Here is a 9,580-nt window from a genome sequence, read left to right as displayed (position 1 = left end):
CGACCTGGCCAAGATAAAGCAAAGCAGTTCGACACATACAACAACACAGAGTTACACATGGAGTAAAACAAACATACAGTCAATAATACAGTAGAAAAATAAGTATATATACAATGTGAGTAAATGAGGTGAGATAAGGGAGGTAAAGGCAAAAAAAAAAAAAAAGCCATGGTGGCAAAGTAAATACAATATAACAAGTTAAACACTGGAATGGTAGATTTGCAAAAATAACGTGATCAGCACATGCACAGAAGCTTTCGGATAGGTCACAGAAAATTCGGATTCGCAACCACTCCGTTAATTTTTAGTCACTGGTCTTATTTTGACAAAACATGTTTCCGCCCGGTTTCGAACCGGGGACCTTTCGCGTGTGAGGCGAACGTGATAACCACTACACTACGGAAACTGAAAGATATTACCAGAAATAGAGTTAAAGAACTTCACCACGAGATGTGAGAGCATGCATATCCATTATTTGAATAATCTGTTACTCTTTATGTTGTATATTCTATATATTCTAATTCGCTTCGCTATTGTAGTATATGAATATATAATTTCAAGGTGACTAAAATTACATAGATTCAACTTCGAGAAGAATATATATATATATATAGGGTTAGGGTTAGGGTTAGGTTAGGGTTTCAAGTTGACTAAAGTTTCATATATTCAACTTCTCAGATATATTCAGTTTTCAATTTCAGGTCTTTAAATTTAGATTCAAAACCAAAAGACAACATCCTGGTACTTTGCCAGCCCGAAAAGGTAGAGGGGAAAAAAGACAATGAAATGCTCTCTGTGGTAAACAGAAGCTATCGGTACCATTGGAGAGGTTTCTGAAGCCAAAGTGGCTCAGTTTATTTTCGATTTAGGTTCTGAATGAAAGTTGGAAATATATATTTTCCGTATGTTTAAAATACATATTTTACAGAACGTCGAAAAAGCATATTTTCCAGACGTTGAAAAATACGTATTTTCCTGATGTTTTCCTGATGTTTTCCTGAATTCAATTTGAAAAAAATACTTAATTAATAGACATCTATGTTTGGGCCAAATCAAAGATGGTCCAGACCAGACAAAATCTGAAACAAACAGACGTCTAAGATTGTTCGAAGATTTTTTAAACCGAACTTTGGTGGAGCTATATTTCTCTCCAAAAGCACCCTGGAGAGGCGCGCTGGGAATGGACAATCAACATATTTTGTGCCCCTGCCTTTGTGGGCACTGTTTATCACAGAGCAGCATCAGCGCTCAACTAAAAAGCCAAATATGTCACTGGTTGAGGGAAATTGTCATTGTTTTGGGGCAGAACTATGTGAGGTTTAATGTCTTGTTGTAAGAGGTGCGTCATGGTTAGTTAAACTCAGAAAATACCGCCCTCGTCAATCTGCCGTTATAGGCTGCTACAGAATCCTGTCTAATTAGCGGGCCGGCGGTGGCTAAAACTCTGGAACATGTACTTTGTTCGCCTCTATGGATGCTCAAAGGCTGTGAAGGACACGTTAGAAGGGATTGCGACAAAAAAAAGTGATTTGGCCACCATAAGAATATTTTTTTAGAGCAGATAGGTAGGCTAAACTATGTACGTAATACTATTATATTCGGTTATGTTATGTAGAATAATATCATTATGTGATCTTGCAGACATTGACTCAGTTTTGATCTAACTTTCTAAAACAAGCACCATTTGCCAGAGTAGCCTGTTCTCTAAGAGTAATAGCGTGATTCGCACATGCACAGAAGCTTTGGGTCATAGAAAAAATCGGATCCGCAGCCACTCCGTTGGTAATTTTCAGTCATTTGTCCATTTGGCAAAAGATGTTTCCGCCCGGTCTCGAACCGGGGACCTTTCGCGTGTGAGTCGAACGTGATAACCACTACACTACGGAAACTGAAAGTTGGTGCCAGAAATAGAGTTAAAGAATCTCACCACGAATGATCTGTTACTCTTTATGTTGTGAATGCAGGTGTAAGGCAGAAGAGGAATTACGACGTGCACACCCCGGGAAGGCACTTGTGGCTGGGGAGCTGGTCTGGGTCTACAGCCCTCTAAGGAAAAAAGGCAGATGCTCCAAGTTGGACAGTCACTGGGTGGGACCCTGCAGTGTCCTGGAGAGGGTAGGGGAAGTTGTTTACCAGGTGCAGCTTTCTCCCAGGGGGAGAAAGGTGACACTGCACCGGGACAGGTTAGCCCCATACAAAGGGGCCTCTTCTCCCCAAAACCCAGGGACCCCCCACAATTCCCCTCTCTGGCAATTACATCCTCCAGGCACCCACCCCCAGTTGCCGCAGACAAGGATCCAGACAGCCCACTCCCCCTGTCTCCCTCCCTGTGTCACCGCGTTGCCAGCCAGAAAAGGTAGAGGAGAACACGTATCAAACGCTCGCTCTGGTAAACAGAAACAAGCGGTACCAAGGGAGGGGTTTCTGAAGACAATGTGGCCTATTGACTTTATTTTCTTTTGAATTTTGGACTTTTGGAACCGTTTTTACCAGCTTTTATGACCCCATTCCCAAAAGCTAAGACTCTCCGGAACATGTATGCTGCGGCTTCTGTTCCCCTCTATAACGCTCACTTTTGATTACATTTTCATTCGTGAGCGCCAATTGACAATACAAAATAACAATAGTTCAAAACAATAGTGACAAAATGTACAACCTACGAATACTGTATTTATTTGTTTAATTTCAGACATTGGCCATAGCCATTTACTTTTTGAAAAAAATGTTTCCGCCCGGTCTCGAACCGGGGACCTTTCGCGTGTTAGGCGAACGTGATTACCACTACACTACGGAAACTGAACACAGTAAGCATGAATACTCTAAATAACCCTAATCTAATAATGTTCAAATAGCCTACCCAGTATCATACAATGTGTATCAAGATTTACTTCATACCTTTTAGACCTTCAGTACTGTTGAAAGTATGGATCATATCTCTTGCGCTTCGCGCAGTTCGTGCATTAATAACAACAAAATCACGTCGATGGGTGACATGACAGCGTGGGAGGACCTGCCCCACGGTTCATATAAAACCGTACGTCAGAGCGCACTGTCTTAAAACAGGGAATATGGGGGGATTTACAGTGGCTTGCGAAAGTATTCACCCAATTACAGCTGCAACTCTCTATAAGCTTGACATATCTAGCCACTGTGATTTTTGCCCATTCTTCAAGGCAAAACTGCTCCAGCTCCTTCAAGTTGGATGGGTTCTGCTGGTGTACAGCAATCTTTAAGTCATACCCCAGATTCTCAATTGGATTGAGGTCTGGGCTTTGACTAGGCCATTCCAACACATTTAAATGTTTCCCCTTAAATCACTCGAGACTGAAACAGATTTCCCTCAAGAATTTCCCTGTATTTAGCGCCATCCATCATTCCTTCAATTCTGACCAGTTTCCCAGTCCCTGCCGATTAAAAACATCCACACAGCATGACGCTATGTCTGGCGCAAACCCAACACCTCATCATCCAGAGAATACCATCCCCACAGTGAAGCATGGTGTTCTCGGGGTGATGACAGGTGTTGGGTTTGTGCCAGACATAGTGTTTTCCTTGATGGACAAAAAGCTCAATTTTAGTCTCATCTGACCAGAGTACCAGAGTATGTTAAAAGTTTCGTATATATTTTTTTTAAAACCCAACCCTGATCTGTACTCCGCCACAACTTTGTCCCTGACCTGTATGGCGGACTCCTTGGTCTTCATTGTGCAACTTGCTTGGTGGTACCCCTTGCTTAATAGTGTTGCAGACTCTGGGGCCTTTCAGAACAGGTGTATATGTACACTGTGATCATGTGTCAGATCATGTGACACTTAACTAAAGCCCACCTGTGTGCAATCTAACTAATTATGTGACTTCTGATGGTAATTGGTTGCACCTGATCTTATTTAGGGGCTTCATAGCAAAGGGGGTGAATACATATGCACGCACAACTTTTCAGTTTTCTTTTGAGAGTTTTTTAAAACAAGTATATTTTTTTAATTTCACCTCACCAATTTGGACTATTTTGTGAATGTCCATTACATGAAATGCAACAAAATAGGAAAAACGCCAAGGGGGATGAATAATTTTGCTAGGCACTATAGCTGTAAATAAAAATAGCAGATACATTCCATTACAGCTGTGCTATTGTAGGTTTGGACAACAAGTTTCTCTATGAGTGAAAGTAAGTGTATAAGCTAATGATTGATCATGTATGACATTCCTGGGAGTGTGTAAAATTAAATGTTTAATTACCATGGCATTTCTGTATGTTCTCTATAGTTATGTACTTTAAAATGTATCAAATTACCAAATCGGCACATTTGGGCAAAATCCTGGCAATAATGTAATTCTTCACTGGCTTAGTCTGAAAATGTGCACACACTGCTGCCATCTGCTGGCCAAAATCTACATTACACCTAGACTCCTATCTGAATTTTTTTGTCTTTTACCACATCTGAAGTGTTATATCCTACATTAATTTCACATTTCCACAAACTTCAAAGTGTTTCCTTTCAAATTGTATCAATAATATGCATATCCTTGCTTCAGGTCCTGAGCTACAGTCGGTTAGATGTCATTTTAGGTGAAAATTGAAAAAAAGGGTACGATCCTTAAGAGGATAATGTACACAAATGTCTATCCCAGTAAAATGGTGATATGTCAGGTCTGAGTTACAAATCAACATTGAGTTAGGAAGTTAAGAAAATAATCTTCCTCCCCGTCGGGGAATTGAACCCCGGTCTCCCGCGTGACAGGCGGGGATACTGACCACTATACTAACGAGGACTGAAGAAATAACAACAATGTTTTTTATAAAACTTGTCCTGAATTATTGTCTGCACGTGATACAATGTATGACTGTGCCTCAAATATCTTTTTACTGACACAGTCTGAACATTTTAGCAAAGGTTTTAGCAGAGGTTTCAAAATGTGATTTTTTAGACACGTTGTGACTTCAATTCATGTCAGGGGAAAGTTGACAATGGTAGGAGTAGAGTAGTCATCATCTCTTAAAACAGGGAACATGGGGGGATTTACAGTGGCTTGCGAAAGTATTCACCCAATTACAGCTGCAACTCTCTATAAGCTTGACATATCTAGCCACTGTGATTGTTGCCCATTCTTCAAGGCAAAACTGCTCCAGCTCCTTCAAGTTGGATGGGTTCTGCTGGTGTACAGCAATCTTTAAGTCATACCACAAATTCTCAATTGGATTGGGGTCTGGGCTTTGACTAGGCCATTCCAACACATTTAAATGTTTCCCCTTAAATCACTCGAGACTGAAACAGGTTTCCCTCAAGAATTTCCCTGTATTTAGCGCCATCCATCATTCCTTCAATTCTGACCAGTTTCCCAGTCCTAGCCTAGAGTTTTGTTTAGGTAAGAAGGGAAAGAACTGGCTTTATCAGTTGTCGAGTTTTATAATAGTATCAAAAATACTAGCTAGCTATACCTACACTTAGTTGTTCATATCATGATACATATGTTTAAAAAGCGGGTATTGGAGTGGGTAAACATGCAAAAAAAAAAAAAAGAGTGAAGAACCGATAGAAAGAAAATAAAACAAAACATATCATTGCATTGGCCGGGAATCGAACCCGGGCCTCCCGCGTGGCAGGCGAGAATTCTACCACTGAACCACCAATGCTTATATACGTGTCAAAAACAAGGTGTATAAATAAGATCCTTACCCCATTCACAGGATACACTTAGTATGCCTACTATCTTAACACCAGCTACATCCTAAAGAAAAAAATATATACAAAAATGTAAAAGGCCAACACCGTATGAGTGGCCTGCTAATGTCCCTTTCGGGACCTTCTAAACTGTGGAGAATAGAACCAGACTGATCCAAATGGTTGCATAATCAGGCCTAGGTTGTTGTTTAGGCATGAAACAAAACAGGACGTGCGAGTGCTTCTATAAGGAGCATTGGTGGCAAATCTGATGGCTGAATGGTAAAGAACATCTAGCTGCTCGAAAGCACCCTTACCAGCCGATCTTTAAATCCGGTTTTCGTAACTTACTATGGTAGGATATTAATCTGAATCAGGGTTAGTTTGGCAGCTGGGGTGAAAGTGGAGCGATCACAATAGAGGAAACTGAGACCTTTAGGGAAAGAGAGTTGATGAATGATATGCAAAGTGGGGCAGAGACTAGATACAGAGAGACAGAAATGGGGAAAGTGTTTGAAAACTGTAAGCCTGGGTAACTTGTGTGTTGTTCACATTTAGAGCCTTTTTTTTTGTGGAAATGTTGACTGTTGTTCCTTCATCCCCTCACTCGCTCATTGCTCTGTGTCTCTCCGTCTGCCATTGGTTTCTCCATCTGAAGTGTTTACAAATCAAATCCAAATGTATTTGTCACATGCGCCGAATACAACTGGTGTAGGTAGACCTTACTGTGAAATGCTTACTTACAAGCCTTTAACCAACAATGCCGATCAAGAAAGAGTTAAGAAAATATTTACCAAATAAACTAAAGTAAAAAAATAATAGAAAGTAACAAATTAAAACAACAATAATGAGGCTATATATAGGGGGTACCGGTACCGATTCAGTGTGCAGGGGTACAGGTTAGTCGAGGTAATTTGTACATGAAAGTAGGGGGAAAGTGACTATTTATAGATGGGGAGGGTGGGGTCAATGTAAATAGTCTGTGTGGTCATTTGATTAATTGTTCAGCAGTCATATGACTTGGGGGTCGAAGCTCTAAAGGAGCCATTTGGTCCTAGACTTGGTGCTCCAGTACCACTTTTATGTTTTATTTATTTAGCCTTTATTTAACAAGGCAAGTCAGTTAAAAGCAAATTCTTATTTACAATGAGGGCCTACCAAAAGGCAAAAGGCCTCCTGTGGGGACGGGGCTGGGATTAAAAAAAAAAAAAAAACATTACAACACACCCTGGTAGCAACACAACATGACAACAACATGGTAGCAGCACAAAACATGGTACAACAGCACAAAGGGCAAGAATGCATAGACAACAATACATCACGCAGAGCAGCCACAACTTGTCAGTAAGTGTGTCCACTTGCTGAGCGGTAGCACAGAGAACAGTCTATGACTTGGGTGACTGGAGTCTTTGACAATTTAAAAAAAAAATGTTTTTACCATTTGACCCTTGGTGAGTTGCAAATACATTTGATCTATAATTGATACAGGAATGATAGCTTTACTCCAAGCAAAGTGCATGTACGTTTCTGAAATGTTTGGTTTTAGAAAATGTCCATCCATCCATCCATCACTGACTTTGTGTGGACATTGCTCGTGTTCTGAGGCCTAGTGTGGCCAGGTGCATGCACGCTTAGGCCTGAGATATAGCCTACGAATAGGCACATTGATTTTGACTGTGTGTTTTATAAAAATGTGCGCTCCCAAAAAAACTTCTGCAAGCAGGCCTTTCTAATCAACCTGGACCCGGGTCTCCTGGAAGGATATTTACCTCATCCCGTCAGTAGAGGATGCCTGGTTGTTCCTTAAAAGTGCTCTCCTCACCATCTTAAATAAGCATGCCCCTTTCAAAAAATGTTGAACTAAGAACAGATATAGCCCTTGGTTCACTCCAGACTTGACTGCCTTTGACCAGCACAAAAACATATGGCAGCATGGGAAACAGTGTTTAAACCTTTTACAATGAAGATCTGTGAAGTTATTTGGATTTTTACAAATTATCTTTGAAAGGGTCCTGAAAAAGGGTTGGTTGTGCTGTGTGTGTGTGTGTGTGTGCGTGCACACACATACACTGTTTGACAGCATATCATGATATTTTATGATCATATTCTACCTACCTTTGTCAGAAGAACGATAATGAATTCCCATACCCAATATCATCTTGCCCATGATAACCAATATATCTATCCCAGTAAAATGGTGACGTTTCAGGTATCTCAGTCACAAATCAACGGTGAAAGGAGTTAATTAAAATATTTTCCTCCCCGTCGGGGAATTGAACCCCGGTCTCCCGCGTGACAGGCGGGGATACTGACCACTATACTAACGAGGACTGATGATCCGTTAACACAATGTGTTTTATAACACAATGTGTTTTATAACACAATGTGTTTCATAACACAATGTGTTTTCAGCAGGTAATATAGTTTCTAACTTGAACTAAAATAGCTTTCGACTGGCACCGTCTAAACACTTTAGCAATGTGATTTTTAGCTAGGTTAGCTAACATATTGCTAACCAGTTGGAAGACATAGCTAACTATGTTTCAGCACGCCATATTTTTGTATAGGTCAGAAGGGAAAGAACTTGCTTTATCAGTTGTCGAGTTTTATAACGTTATCAACAACACTAGCTAGCTATAGCTACCCTTAGTTGTTCAAATAATTATACATATTTTTTAAAAGTGAGGATTGGAGTGGGTTAACCTGCTACAAAAAGAGTGAAGAACAGATGAGCTAATTAAGAAAATAAAGTGAATGACGGAAGAAAAAGATATTGATGCATTGGCCGGGAATCGAACCCGGGCCTCCCGCGTGGCAGGCGAGAATTCTACCACTGAACCACCAATGCTTACTTGTCTATAGAAAAGCAAGATCTATTAACATTGTTATAATACTATAATAAAATAATGTATAGTTCAAATGAGAATACGTATTAATCTATTGATATCTTGTTGACCTAATCCATTATCCGAGACTGTCAGTAGCTACATTTTTATAATACACAGAGTCAAAATCAATGTGCCCATTCGTAGGGTATATCTCAGGCCTAAGCGAGTATGCACCTGGCCACATTAGGCCTCCAAACACGAGCAATGTCCACACAAAGTCAATGATGGATGGATGAATATTTTCTAAAACCAAACATTTCAAAAACGTACATGGACTTTGCTTGGAGTAAAGATATAATTTCTGTATCAATTATAGACGTAATGTATTTGCAACTCACCAAGAGTCAAATGACGGTGATATTTCTGGCGAAGGTGCATGTGCCTCTTCTTGATAATGTTCCTGAAACCGCATGCTGCAGAAATCGATTGCGTTTCAAATAATTTTCTTATAAGAAATTCAAATAACTGTAATTTCCATGCATATATTTTAAACACTGCGCACTGCAGTCATGTTCACTAACAGCTCCTCGACAACGAAAATTGTTGGTGAGAAGATCTACTTGACATTTTGTCTATGACATCATATGATCAATGCTTCTAATTGGACAATTGGATTTTGCGTAGCCAAAAACAATTGTAGCTCGTGGTTCATTTTCTAAACAAATTGAAGATATTTCTCTATGTACTTGATAAAGTCAGAACATTCTCATTTTGAGGTATTCAAGGCCAAGAGTGTGTGTGTGCCAGGTTGTGGCAGACCTTACCCGCTCACTACAGGTTCTGTAGCTGTGCCAAGCTCCTGCTGGTAGAGCCAGTCCATACACGCACTATACACACGCACTATAATTCATTCTGTAAGATTTTCAATCGCGTAAATAACCTTAGATTTTGAAGTCCCTTGATTAGGTGACAGTACAGAATATCAGCGTTTATTTTATAACACAAAACAAACTGAAAATGCATCCAACGAGTTTGTCGAGCTTGATGTAGTCATTGTGTGCAAGGGCTATGGGACCAAACACTAGATTTTTG

The 9,580-nt window shown here is 40.1% G+C and overlaps 4 non-coding genes across 4 annotated transcripts; all 4 read right to left on the bottom strand.

Moving 5' to 3' along the window:
• Nucleotides 1-333: 333 nt before the first annotated feature.
• Nucleotides 334-406, bottom strand: trnav-cac. Its single transcript has one exon. It is a non-coding gene; the product is annotated as a tRNA-Val (tRNA).
• A 2,317-nt stretch (nucleotides 407-2,723) lies between these two features.
• On the bottom strand, nucleotides 2,724-2,796 carry trnav-aac. The gene has a single exon. It is a non-coding gene; the product is annotated as a tRNA-Val (tRNA).
• A 2,765-nt stretch (nucleotides 2,797-5,561) lies between these two features.
• trnag-gcc lies at nucleotides 5,562-5,632 on the bottom strand. The gene has a single exon. It is a non-coding gene; the product is annotated as a tRNA-Gly (tRNA).
• A 2,805-nt stretch (nucleotides 5,633-8,437) lies between these two features.
• On the bottom strand, nucleotides 8,438-8,508 carry trnag-gcc. The gene has a single exon. It is a non-coding gene; the product is annotated as a tRNA-Gly (tRNA).
• Between the last annotated feature and the right edge of the window lie 1,072 nt (nucleotides 8,509-9,580).

The sequence above is a fragment of the Oncorhynchus mykiss genome, chromosome 30 (genome assembly GCF_013265735.2).
Source record: "Oncorhynchus mykiss isolate Arlee chromosome 30, USDA_OmykA_1.1, whole genome shotgun sequence".
Classification (NCBI taxonomy): Eukaryota; Metazoa; Chordata; class Actinopteri; order Salmoniformes; family Salmonidae; genus Oncorhynchus; species Oncorhynchus mykiss.
Note: the sequence above shows the minus strand (reverse complement) of the source record. Positions and strands in the feature narration are given on the sequence as shown.